The sequence below is a fragment of the Quercus lobata genome, chromosome 5 (assembly GCF_001633185.2).
Source record: "Quercus lobata isolate SW786 chromosome 5, ValleyOak3.0 Primary Assembly, whole genome shotgun sequence".
Taxonomy (NCBI): Eukaryota; Viridiplantae; Streptophyta; class Magnoliopsida; order Fagales; family Fagaceae; genus Quercus; species Quercus lobata.
In genome coordinates, this window is record NC_044908.1 from 31164165 (window position 1) to 31178342 (window position 14178).

Below are 14178 nucleotides of genomic sequence, written 5' to 3' on the forward strand. Positions count from 1 at the left end.
CTCTCCATGAATTTCAACAACGAAAACATTATTATTGTTGTTATTATTAATGTAATTGTTAAGCTTAATTACATATTTTCAAAAATAAAAAAACACTGATCATAGGAAAAATGACAATATAACCTTCAAAAAATAGTTAAGCCCTTTTTTGGAATTTACACTCAAAACAGCTATTTTTAAAACAGCTTATCCAAACGCTTAAATATGATTTTAAAAATAGAAAACGCATATTTTCACATTTTTACCAAACACTTATCTGTGGTTTTTAAAATGGAGTTTTCAAAACGCACGTTTTAAAAACGCTAGTTTTAAAAACGCACATTTTGAAACAGCTTATCCAAACAGGCCCATAGTGACAATTGATAGTTAATGTAGATTAAACCATTTTACCAATAATTTATTATGAATAACAATCTATTTTCTAAACTATATATAAGAAATTTAAAATTCTACTTCATCTAAGATTCTATTAGCAAAAGTTTCAAGTAATTTAAAACAAATTTAATATTTATTTTAATTGTAAATCATAATTTTATGTTTGAATATGTAAAATTTATATATTAAACACCATGCTCATAAAGAGTGATTTAAATGTATGTATTAATTATATATATGTCGTAACATTAATGTGTTTCATAATGTGAGTAACTAATTATATTAATATAGTTTTGAATCTTTTAATTTATTTATATATATCGTTTTAAGTAAACTGTGCAAAAAAAAAAAAAACAAAACAAAAAAACAAAAAGCACAAACTGACGGTGAACAACATGAGAAAAAGAAAAAGAAGAAGAAAGAAAGTAAGAAATTAAATAACGATTAAAAATAATAATAAATAAATAAATAAATAAAACAAAACGTGTTGGTGGCAAGAAAGAAACAAAAAGACACAAAAATGAAAGAGATAATGTAAAAATAACCTTCTATTAATGCTAAATCCCCAACCCCGAACCCCAAATATTAAACTTCCAACTAAGGGTGGCAAATGGGCGGATTGGGTCATAAATGGGTTGGGTGTATAATTACATATTTATCCATTGATGACCCGTTTATATATAAATTAATTATCTATTACCAATCCAACCCATTTAATTAGTAACCCACCCATTTAATTCAATATGACCCAAATACCTCTAAAACTACATGAATACCCTCTTGACCTCCAAAATTACCAAAATACCCTTAAATACCTAAAATGACACAAATACCCCTACACTTCCAAAATTACCAATATACCCTTAGATATCCAAAATTATCCCCAAAATCTCTAAAATGAGAAAAATATCTCCAAAATCTCTAAAATGAGTAAAATACCAACGAAACCTCTAAAATAACCAAAATACCCCGATATCTCTAAAATCACCAAATATGCTCAAAACCCACTAAAATGACCAAAATACCTTCAAAATCTCTAAAATGACCAAAATACCCCTGAAACCCAAAAAATGACCAAAATACCTCCGAAACCTAAAAATGACCAAAATACCCCCAAAACCTATAAAAATGACCAAAATACCCCCAAAACCTAATAAATGACCAAAGTACCCTTAAAACCTAAAAATGACCAAAGTACCCCTAAAACCTAAAAAATGACCAAAATACCCCCAAAACTCAAAAAATGACCAAAATACCCCCTGAACTCAAAAAATTACCAAAATACCCCCGAAACCCAAAAAATGATCAAAATACTCTCGAAACCTAAAAATGACCAAAACACTCCCGAAACCTATAAAATTATCAAAATACCCCAAAACCTAAAAATTACCAAAATACTTCTGAACCCTAGAAATTTACCTAAATAACCAAAAAAAATCTAAAAATTATTTAAATAACCCAAAAACATAAAAGATGACAGAAATTCCCTCGTAACCTAAAAAATGACTAAAATACCCTTAAAATCTAAAAAATAATCAAAATAACCCCGAAACCTAAAATAGTACTGAAATTCCCTGGAAACTTATTAAATTACTGAAATAATTTTAGAACCTTTAATTTGTCGAAAATATTCTTGAAACATCCAAAATACCCTAAACCTCTATTTCGGTAATTTTAGATGTTTCAGGCGTATTTCGGTCATCTAACATGTTTAGGGATATTTTGGTCATAATTAGGTTTTAGGGGTTTTTATCGATCATTTTTTTTTTTTTTAGGTTTTGGGGTTATTTTGGTCATTTTTTAGGTTTTCAGGTATTTCGGTCATTTTTTAGGTTTTAGGGTATTTTGGTAATTTTCTTAGGTTACGGGAGTATTTCAATTATTTTTTAGGTTTTGGAGGTATTTTGGTCGAATTTTAGGTTTAGGGAGTACTTTGATAATTTTTTAGGTGTAGGGTGTATTTTGGTAATTTTTAGGTTTTAGGGGTATTTCGATAATTTTTTTAGGTTTTGGGGGTATTTCGGTCTTTTTTTTTAGGTTTTTGGGGTATTTTAGTCATTTTTTTTTGGTTTTGGGGTTATTTTAGCCATTTTTAAGGTCTTGGGGTATTTCGATCATTTTTTAGGTTTTAGGGTATTTTGGTAATTTTTTAGGTTTCGGGGATATTTCAGTCATTTTTTAGGTTTATGGGGTATTTTGGTAATTTTTTAGGTTTTAGGAGTATTTCGGTCTTTTTTTTAGGTTTTGGGGGTATTTTAGTCATTTTATAGGTTTTGGGGGGGTATTTTGGTCATCTTTTAGGTTTTGGGGGGTATTTTAGTCATTTTTTTAGGTTCAGGGTATTTCGGTCATTTTTTTTAGTTTAGGGGGCGTTTTGGTAATTTTATGGGTTTCGAAGGTCTTTTAGTCATTTTTTTTATTACAGGGTAATTGGGTAATTTTTTCTAGTTTCGGGGGTGTTTGAGTCATTTTATAGGTTTCAGAGATATTTTTGTCATTTTTTAGGTTTTAGGGGTGCTTTTGGTAATTTTAAGGTTTCGAAGGTATTTCGGTCGTTTGTTAGGTTTCGAGAGTATTTTGGTCATTTTTTTGGGTTTTGGGGGCATTTTGGTCATTTTTGGATTTCGGGGGTATTTTAGTCATTTTTTGGGTTTTGAGGGTATTTTGGTAATTTTTAGATTTTGGGGGGTATATTTGTCATTTTTAAGGTTTCGATGGGTATTTTGGTCATTTTTAAGGTTTCGATGGGTATTTTGGTCATTTTTTTTGTTTTGGGGGGTATTTTGGTAATTTTTTGGATTTTGGGGGTATTTTGGTAATTTTTTGGGTTTTAAGAGTATTTTAGTCATTTTTTAGATTTCAGGGGTATTTTAGTCATTTTCTAGAAATTTAGATTTTATGTTGTTTATTTAAATTTTAGATGGGTTTTAATGGGTATTAGTGAGTTTGTCCATTAGAGCATCAACATCAGAGAATTCTATCCTACTCTATTTTACCATCTCAAAAAGCCACTTTATTACTTATGTCATACCATTTTACAATTCCTTCAGCATCCCAAAATTCTATTTTACCATACTACACATTAAAATAATATAAAGTAAAATAAAAATAATATAAAAATATTCTCACTACAACCACAACTCAGTAAGCCCAAATATCCGTCGGCGATTCGTACTCATTGTGATTAACTGATTCCGGCGACATGTACAAAGGAGTTCCTCTAAAATTCCACCGGAACAAAAATCCCATATTAAAAAAAAAAAAAAAACCAGCGTCACAACAGAAACCCAGCCTCATAACAAAAACCCAGAAACATTGACCTCGCTGTGACCCACTTCAACCATACCACAACCCACTTCATCCCACTTCGATCTCTGATCTCCGATCTCCGTGACCCATGCCGTGACCCACTTCAGTCATACCCACAACCCACTTCAGCCCACTCCGATCTCCGATCTTCGCGACCCATGCCGTGACCCACGCCGTGGCCCACTTCAGCCCACTCCGATCTCCGTGACCCACAACTCACCTCAGCCATACCCACCACTTCCTTTAAGCACCGATCACAGCCAAAAAAAAAAAAAAAAACACAACCACAGAACCCGTCGTATCGCAACTCACTAGAAAAAATGAACCACTGTGAGATGTTGGGAGGTGGATGATGTTTGGGTCTGAAGAGAGGAGAGAGCAGATGAGAAAGAGATAAGGAAGAGAGAGAAGAGAACAGAAATTATGAGAGAGGAGAGAGAAATGTCGGGGAAAGTTGATTAAATTTTTTTTTTTTTTTCAATACTGCTACAGTACAATTCTAAAAATAGAATTGTACTATAGCAGTATTGCAAAAAAATTTGCAATACCTATGTTTAACATTCCCTGATGCAGAACACTTTAAGGCTTAAAATGCCAAATTCTCCTAATATTTGGCATTAGCATTGTCCAATGCTGATACTCTTAGGATCCATATAATTAAATAACCTAATGGGTCTTTACCTATTTAACTCAAATATTCAAATGGGTTAGGTTAAATCCAAATTAGATGAATAATGGGTGAGTTCATAAATATGGATAAAAATTTCCACCCCTACTTCCAACCCAATAAATACCTATAATTGGTATGAGCATTAATCAATGGTGACACACATGAGTGCAAAGGTAACCCTTGTATCAGTTGTATGTGCTCCTTGCATATATAAAATTGTGAAAATGTGTAAATAAATGAAATTAATGGAGTTGTCACTATCTAACGAGAAATTATTCAATGCTCTTAGAGGACCATGTCGTCAATGTCCAATGGTTCTCCATTCAATAATATTTTGCTGTGTCAAAATTAATTGACTAAGTGTACTATTCATTGAAGCGTGAATTTGATTTGAACTTCGGTGACTATGGCAATCCAATACTATGAAATACTATGTAATAAGAAATAAATTAATTAATTAAGATTTTGCAGAAGCTTTGAGATGTCCAAACTATTGGGCAATAATAGGCCAAACTCATCAAAGATGCAACTCATAATTATAACCCCTAGATCTTCATCTTCCTATAGAAAATCCACACAATTATCAGAAACGCTTCTGCACTAGAATCTTTGAATTACAACACTTTACAAGCACTAATGTTTTGACTCACTAACGCTAGTACATACAAAACACCTTTCTTTCACTGCACACATGGCACTTACTCACCAAATACAATTGCACACACTTGACACCTTACTTCTAAACACCTAGCTATTAACACTATGACATAACCACTCTTGACTTTATTTTCTTCACTTCACACTAGTCACGGTGCTTATGACACACACTTCACCGGTGCTTCACCTCACAGGCTCACACTTCACACTTGCTTCATATTATTTATACATGGGTTAAAGTCGGTTAACTCACTGACTTTGAATTCTCCAACACATTCCATTATTATCTTTTAGTAATAGTAAAAATATCTTTCTTTCACCAACCTTCTACACCCATTAAGAATATGTGGCTGAGATTAAATAATATAGGGTAGCTCTAGAGAATTCCGGGGAGAGAGATTAAGAGAAACTCTAGAAATTTCTAGAGACGAGAGTTAGTGTTGATTTCTAACGTTACCCACACTACCCAATACAGAAATCCCAATTGATAAAAATCAAACAAGAATCTTTTGAGCTATTGTCATGTACAACTTCTCTTTCTTGGGGTCTGTTTGGGATTCTCTTATTTTGCTAAAATTGAAAATTTTTTGCTGAAAGTACTATAGATAAAAGTAAAAGTTAGCTGAAATAGTACAATGAGACTCATAAATAGTACCAAAAAGTGTAGTGGGGTCCATAAATAGTAGCAAAAATAACCTGAATAGTAAAATAAACTAGTTTTTTAATTTTTGCCAAAAACACACTTGGTTGATTGCGATTTTAACCACAGTTTGTTTGTTCTTGATGACTTTGCCACTATTAATAGAAGGCCTTGATCAAAAGATGATTAAGGAATGTCACCAGTGAGGACAAAGGGTTTTTTTTTTTTTTAAATAAATAAGAACTACAATGGGTTGTTGTAGGTGAGATGTGAGTGAGTACTTGTTTTATTTTTATTTTCCAGAGGAAAAGGACACTTATTAGTCAATTAATTTTGGCACATTGCATAATATTATTGGAAATTGACGACGTGGTCCTCCAAGAGGAATGAATAATTACGCAATACCTCTGGGTTCTAAATACTACTGGACATGCTAGCCGAAGCAAGGGGATCTTGCCCCCATTTCTCTACTCTCTCTCTTTCTAGAATTAATTTTCAAAATCGAAGAAATATTTTAGATTGATATTAATGATTATTTTTTCTTGACTAGAAAATGCTTAAATTTCGAGATTGAAAAATGAGTCAGAATTTGATAAGGATGTAGTATAAAACCCTTAGTTTACATCCTCCAATCATAGCATGACACATCAACATTTTACAAAACAATGAACAGGTGGTATCACACATAATCACTACTCACAATAGACCCAAACCCGTTTGCTCTCTCTCAATCAAATAGCCACCCAAATTAGACTCTCATCGGGTGCTGCCGTTGTCATCCCTAGTGGTTGCTCCGACAAAATTGACTCCCCTTCACATCTTACTGATCTTCGAACCTACCATTTCAAATCAACCCATAAATGAAACTAAGAAACTATATCCAACCTTAACCAGCTTCACTTCTGTAGACACCGTATTTTATACCTGTTACAACTCGGGCCTCCATTCCCTAATGATACTGAAATTCTAAGATCTAAGGTTGGTTTAAGGCCCAATCAGATTACAAATTGACTTAAGAGATGTTAAGATGGAAAATATAACTTTTATTGAGCAAAAAATCTATTTTTGAAAAATAAATATTAGGACATATGTGATTCACTTGTTAGAAACATATATCACTATTTTACGTAATTGGCTTATCCTTTAACAAAACACACTTTACTTGTATTTGGGTAGATCTAGGATGTGTTTAATACTTCAAAAAACTGTGTTTTAAGATCAAGTGTTGAAGACATGCAAGTCTATCCAAGATTCAAGCTGAAGAAGTGTTGTTCATTAAAGCTCAACAGCTTGCTATCCATCAAGCTTAAGAAGCTGTTCCAGCCCCGTGGCTCGACAGCTACTTGACAGCACCTCGACAGATAGCTATCTGTCGAACTTTATGAAAAACAAAATTCCAGTTCTGTTCTGACTCAAATCCGTGATTATGTGTTTGAGTCTTGTTTTCTTCTAACCCTAAACATGTAAAAAGATTATTTTAAGGGCCGTCAAAGTGTACACAAGTTGCACAAGTGTTGAGCAAAATTTGTTCAAGCAATTTGTAACCGGAGACAAAGTTTTGCCCTAGTTCATCATTCTTGTGAAGAAGTAGCTGTGTATGTGCACCGTAGGGTATAAATGTTAGGACATATGTGATTCACTTGTTAAGAACATATATCATTATTTTACGTAATTGGCTTATCCTTTAACAAAACGTACTATACTTGTATTTGGGTAGATTTATGATGTGTTTAATACTTCAAGAAACTGTGTTTCAAGATCAAGTGTTGAAGACATGCAAGTCTTTCCAAGATTCAAGCTAAAGAAGTGTTGTTCATTAAAGCTCAACAACTAGCTATCCATTGAGTTTAAGAAGCTGTTCCAGCCCCGTGGCTCAACAGCACCTCGACAGACACCTATCTGTCGAGCTTTATGAAAAACAAAATTTCAGTTCTGTTTTAACTCTAATCTGTGATTATGTGTTTGGGCCTTCTTTTCTTCTAACCCTAGACATATAAAATGATTATTTTAAGGGCCGTTAAAGTGTACACAAGTTGCACAAGTGTTGAGAAAAATTTGTCCAAGCAATTTGTAACCGGAGACAAAGTTTTGCCCTAATTCATCATTCTTGTGAAGAAGTTGCTGTGTATGTGCACCGTAGGGTTTTGTGATGAAGCATCTTCTTGATCTTCATCGTTGGGATGAATTGAAGAACTTTGCAGCCAACAACTTTCTCTAGTTTGTGATTGAAGTTGCGTATTGGGATCTGCGCATTGGTTAGTCACATACTTGGGAGCCGTGCATCGAAAAGGGAAATTGTCACTACAAAACAAGTCCAATTGGGTATTGGGGTAAGGGTTCAACTGTAGGTTGGTATAAAGTACTAAGATTCCTTTACTTGTAACCGTTTATTGTGATAATAGTGGAATTTCAGGAGTGGTGACCTAAAAATCACCCGGTGGGGTTTTTGCCGTTAAGTTTTCCCCATTCATAAACAAATCACTATGTCATTTATTTTCCGCTGCATAATTAGTTTATTGGTGATTTGTTTGTGCTACCACGCATTTGCATGTTAATTCACTTGGCTAAATTAATTGGTTAATTTATCACAGGGGGTCAATTCGTTTTTGGCCTATCAATAAAGATCAAAAGAAACCCTAGGCATGCATATGTAGGCATGAACTTAAGTACGTAGGCACGAACCTGGGCATATAGGTAGGGTTTTAGAAGCATAAGAAATGCAAATTTTCTGCATCAATGCTGAGGTTTGGAGTGAATCCAATATCGCCTGGGAGCCGTTCCAAACCCTCATTTTCACAATATAAATAGCCATACATGGTACGTTTTCAAAACACATAGAAATCCCACGGGAAAACACTAAAATTCACTAAAAATAGTGAATCAGAGAGGGAGTTTTTCACAAAACATTCTCAAGTTTTATTTGATTAGAGCCTTTTCTGGCTTTGATCTTTGAATTTTAAGATTACTAATCACACATTTATTGATTTGTGAATAGATTTGACTGAAAGGAACAGTCAAAAATCAAGCCTAGGGGCTTTTTGCTTTAAGGTATATATTTCAAAATTTTCTTTCTTTTCTACCTTTAAATTGTGTTTTAATCTTGTTTTTTGTGTTGTTTATGTTATAACATGTTTATTTAGCCTAGGTTTAGCCTTGTTTCTGTTTTAAAGCATGTTAGGGTGTTAGATTTATAGTTTTAATTTTTGCCCTATTTCTGCTTTTGCCTTTTTTTGGGTTAGGATTTTTGAACAACCCTGCACACGTAGGTATTTGGCCTGCGTACGCAGGCCATTGTCTAGAAACCCTAATTTATGTTTTGCTATGTTGTTTCACATGTTAACCCCTGCTTTGATCCTCCATGTATCTGTATATGAGCTTGAGTTTCTATTTCACATGTTTGTTTGTTTATTTGCCTTTCACATGCTTAGATTAGGGTTTGCTTTCTTTTCTTTGTTAAATGCTATGAAAACGTATTCACATGGCCATGCATAATGTCATAGGTGCTGAGTTGCTGCAAGGTAAATGAGGTAAGTCATGCATTCATATGAACATGCATATTTGAATATGATTTTGCTTAACAATGGATTTGAACATGCTTGTTTGATGAGTTGTGCTTAATCACATGTTTTCTTGAATCTTTCATGTTTGTATCTATGCCTTGCTTTGTTGCTGCCTTAGAAAATGTAATATGATAGGAAATGCCATGTCAGATGTATGCTAGGATTTGTGATGTGCCATGATTAGATGCATGTTAGGCTTTGTTTGATTGTCATGATAGATGTATGGTTAGGGATGATTGATACCATGCTATGTGATTGGATGTATAGTGTGTGTGTGAGTATAGATGCAATGCTAAGTATGCCTTTAATAGGGTAAAGACATAAGACACAATGAAGGGAAGCCAACCTTAGGGTTGGGCAGTTTTGGGTGCCTAATACCTTTCCAAGATCATACCTTAACTCAGAACCCATATATCTGATAGTAAGATCAAAATTTCCTTCCTCGAGAGGACACTATATATATGGTTCCTAGACCATTGCAAAAACTAGGTGGTGACTCCCCGTTGTGTCCATAACTTCACATCTTGCCGATCTCCAAACCTATCATTTCAAGTCGACCCATAAATGAAAATTAGCATGTATGTTAAGAACATATAAGACATGTAATTCAATGATTGCATTTTCAAAATATTAATTCAATAACAAGTTATTGGGTGGTGTAACTTTAAGCAATGTTACACTACTCAATATTTTTTAATTAGATACTAATATTGACAAATCCACCATTAAATTCAATTATCTTCACATATTCTCAATGCTTGCAAATTTTCAATGTGATCAAAGATTAATAATTATGTCATCAATGAGTTTATGGATCAAATGGTAAATAACATCCAATTGATATGAAAATTGGCATGCATGTTAAGAACATATAGAACATGTAATTCAATGGTTGGATTTTTAAAATATTAATTCAATAATAAGTTATTAGGCAGTGTAATATTACTTAGAGTTGCACTAGGTGTAACTTGAACCCAATCTTATATATATATATATATATATATAAAAATATATATATATATATATATATATATATATATATATATATATATTGTGGGGAGTGGAAAAGTCTCTACTCAGACCTAGAGCCCAAGAAGCTATTGGGTTGCGGGAAAGTAGTTGGGCCTGGCCTTTGTGCAGAAGAAAGCTCAAAGGGTGATAATCCATGAAAGAACTGAAAGCTGGATCATCCTAGATGTTGAGGACAAAGTTTGGTAACATGGTTAACCCATTCCCGCAGAAAAGGGAAAGCACTAGCTTATCCGAGGCATGGAGCACAGATAATCAATGTATGACCTCTAGGAGACACTAGTACACGCAACCTCTAGGCAGTTAGAAGGAGAGGAAACCGATAAAGTCAAGGAAAATATTCCTAAGACTTTAAATGGGAACAGGACAGTTGTAGTGATATGAACAGGGATTGAAGTTATAAAAGGAAGGAGAAGGCAAAAGGTAAGGGGATCCCAAAGGGAGGGGAGAAAAATTTGTCTGATGAGAGAAACATAGTAAGAGAGAGAAGCACTGAGTGTGACACCACGAGAATAACAATAAAAGCTTCCCGTGGAAAAGGGAAAGCACTAGCTTATCCAAGGCATAGAGCACAGATAATTAATGTATGACCTCCAGGAGACACTAGTAACCATGGGAAGTTTCTGGAATGTGCAATAAGAAAGAAGATTTTTTACCTCTGCATTAATGAAGGGGTTCTTACCTAACCTCTGCCGCATTAATTGCAAAAAAGACGGCCTGAACAGTACACGCAACCTCTGGGCAGTCAGAATTCAAAGATAAGAATGAGAGGAAACCAATAAAGTCAAGGAGAATATCCCTGAGACTTTGAATGGGAACAGGACAGCTGTAGTGATAAGAACAAGGACTAAAGCTATAAAAGGAAGGAGAAGGCAAAAGGTAAGGGGATCCAAAAGGGAGGCGAGAAAAATCTGTCTGAGGAGAGAAACAAAGTAAGAGAGAGAAGCACTGAGTGTGACACCACGGGAATAACAATTAAAGCTTCCAATAGTCATTTTAGCATTTGTAATAGGAAAGGTACCATATTAATGGTCAAAGAAATCCATTGTTTATGTTTCCCATTGTAGAGTGTTTATTCCCTGTTATTTACTTGTATGTTAATTGTGTGGGTCGTTATAAAAGAATTCTGAGAAGTGTTCCTCGGGACTAATTTCAGTGTCCCTACATATATATATATATATATATATATATATGATTTGGGAAGTAGGTGGTATATAGGATATTACAACATAGTTTTGTTTATTTAGGGCACGTTTGGTAGACTGTAATAGGCACTATAATATAATAGTTATTCCTATGGTTTAATTATTCAATAGTTTGGTTATATTTTTATTACATGAAATAGTTATTCCTTATGAATAGTTATTCTTTAAAATGAGGAATAACTATTCCTCTCTAAAAGGGTTGTAATAGCTATTCCTTAGTAGATGTAATAATTTCTAACATTAATATATTTCCAAATAAATAAACTTTCCATATCCACCTAACAATTATGGAAATAAAAAATCATCGAAAAATAACTAATCTCTCTAAAATTTAAAATATATTATTTTCTAGGAAATATAATTGTATGAATGAGATATTTCCTAAAATAGATCATAAGTTTTATTCTAATGTTACAACTCACAACCAAACTAATGAATAGATTTAGTTACTCCATTACAACACTTTTTATTCCTAGTAATAAAGATTACCATTCCTGTTGTAATCCACATTCAGTGTACCAAACATACCCTAAGTGAATTTAAGATATCCGATGCCTTTAAAGTTAAGCAAAATTGCTACAGAATTAATCGTAATGATTTTTTGGATTTAAAATAATATCGAGTTACATAATTTTTTTTTTTAGAAGAATATTGAGTTACATCATATCATCATATGCTATATAATAAATGTTGGGCTTAAAAGTTATGGTTGGTCTAAGTGGCTTCACCAAATTGTAGAAATTATTATTTTTTTAAATTTTAAAAAAATAGATATAATTTTTTTTTTCTTATCTTCTTCTTATATAATTTCTAAGTTGATAAAACTCTTAATTTGATTACAATCCTTTTATATATATATATATATATATATATATATATTTAAACTATATTACTACACCTAAAAAAAAAAAGAAAATCTAGTACATGTAAAAAAAAAAAAGGTCCATCTATCCTTTTTTTTTTTTTAATTATATTACTAAATGTTAAAAAAATAAAAAATAAAAAGCAACTTAGTACACGTAAAAAAAATGTCTATTACAAAATTTTATTCAACTACTTTTAGTGTTGAAATAAAGGCGAAAACTCCAGTCTGGCTCCTAAATTTTGGGGTCATAATCAATTTGGTCTCTATATTTTGGTAGTAGTCAAATTAGTTCCTATTATTTTCAACTTACAATCAAATTGGTCCTTACCATTAACTTACTAACGGTAAAACTAGTACACAAATAAAAATAAAAGTACAGATCATGAGGATTTTAATGTAATGAACTGATGAAAACGCTAGCCACATCTACGCTTATACCTCAAGAGAACTAGTTAATCATTTATAAATTCAAGATATACCTAATAAACCACAAATGTAGGACTCAACAAATGGCCACACAAAACATTCAAAAAATTCAATCAAATTTAGGGTATTTTGTTGTGGTGCCCTCAAGTCTTTATCTGGGAGGCTTTCTCTGTTAGTAGTGGAAATCCTTTCGACACAATAATGCTTCCACTATTATTATGATTAGTGCCCAATTTAGTGATAGGGAGCATCTAATGACTAATTCCCCATCTTTTTCTCTTTAATAAAGTTAAACCATTAAAGTAATAACTTTAAAAAAAGAAAACAGAAAAAAAAAAAAAAAAAAAAATTGACTAACCCATCCCATTTTCTGTGCATTTGATATTTTGTCTGTATTCGCTTGTTAGTGTCTTCAAAAAAAAAAAAATAATAAATAAAGTTGAGACTATTTGCAACTTTAAAATTAAATGGTTAGTTGTTGAGATTTAATAAATTTAGTTGATTTGTAGTCTTGTGTTGTTTTCATAATGCCGCAATAATTTGTACTTTGTAGATTAATATTGAACATATAATGAGATGATATATTCAACTTATATCTGATTTGTAGATTATGGGAAAGTTAACTACATTGTTTGATTTTTTCAAAAGGAAATATTCAAATGATTTAGAAACAAATACTAGTGGTGCAACATTACCAACCACTGATATTAAGATTCCCATTCTGGTAAATGCCGATGTTCCAATTGAGAAAAATCATGACATCCCAATTGAGGAAAATGTCAATGTCCTAATTGAGGAAAATTCTCAAACCAAATTTCAAACGGTTGATATTAGTTTGTTGGAATTAAAACATGATCCCAGGTTGCATAGTCATATGTTTTTTGGAGTTTCATAATGATATATATATATATATATATATATAATTCTTTTTATACTTTTGCACCTAACTCCAAGTCTTGACTCTATCCTTGCATGTGGATCAGATAAATCAAAAGGAAAAATATGGATCATGTGGAAGAAAAACAATCATGTGAAGATCAAAGGAATGTATGAGCATATGCATATCTGATCATGTTTGCATGGAAGTATGTGAACATTCAAAATTGTAAGCATGTGAACAACCAAGCATGTGAACATCCAAATATGTGAGCATGTAAGCATCTAAACATGTGAGAATTTGAACAACCAAGAATGTGAACATCGAAGCATGTGGATATCCAAACATGTGAGCTTAGGGACTATGAACATGTGAATATCCTAGCATATGAACATGTGAACGTATAAGCATGTAAACATCCAAACATGTGATCTTATGAGCATATAAGAATGTGTGCATGTGAGCAACCAAACACGTGAACACAAAAGCATATGATTATCCAAACATGTGAACATATGGACATGTGAATATCCAAGCATATGAGAACACATAAGCATCCAAGCAT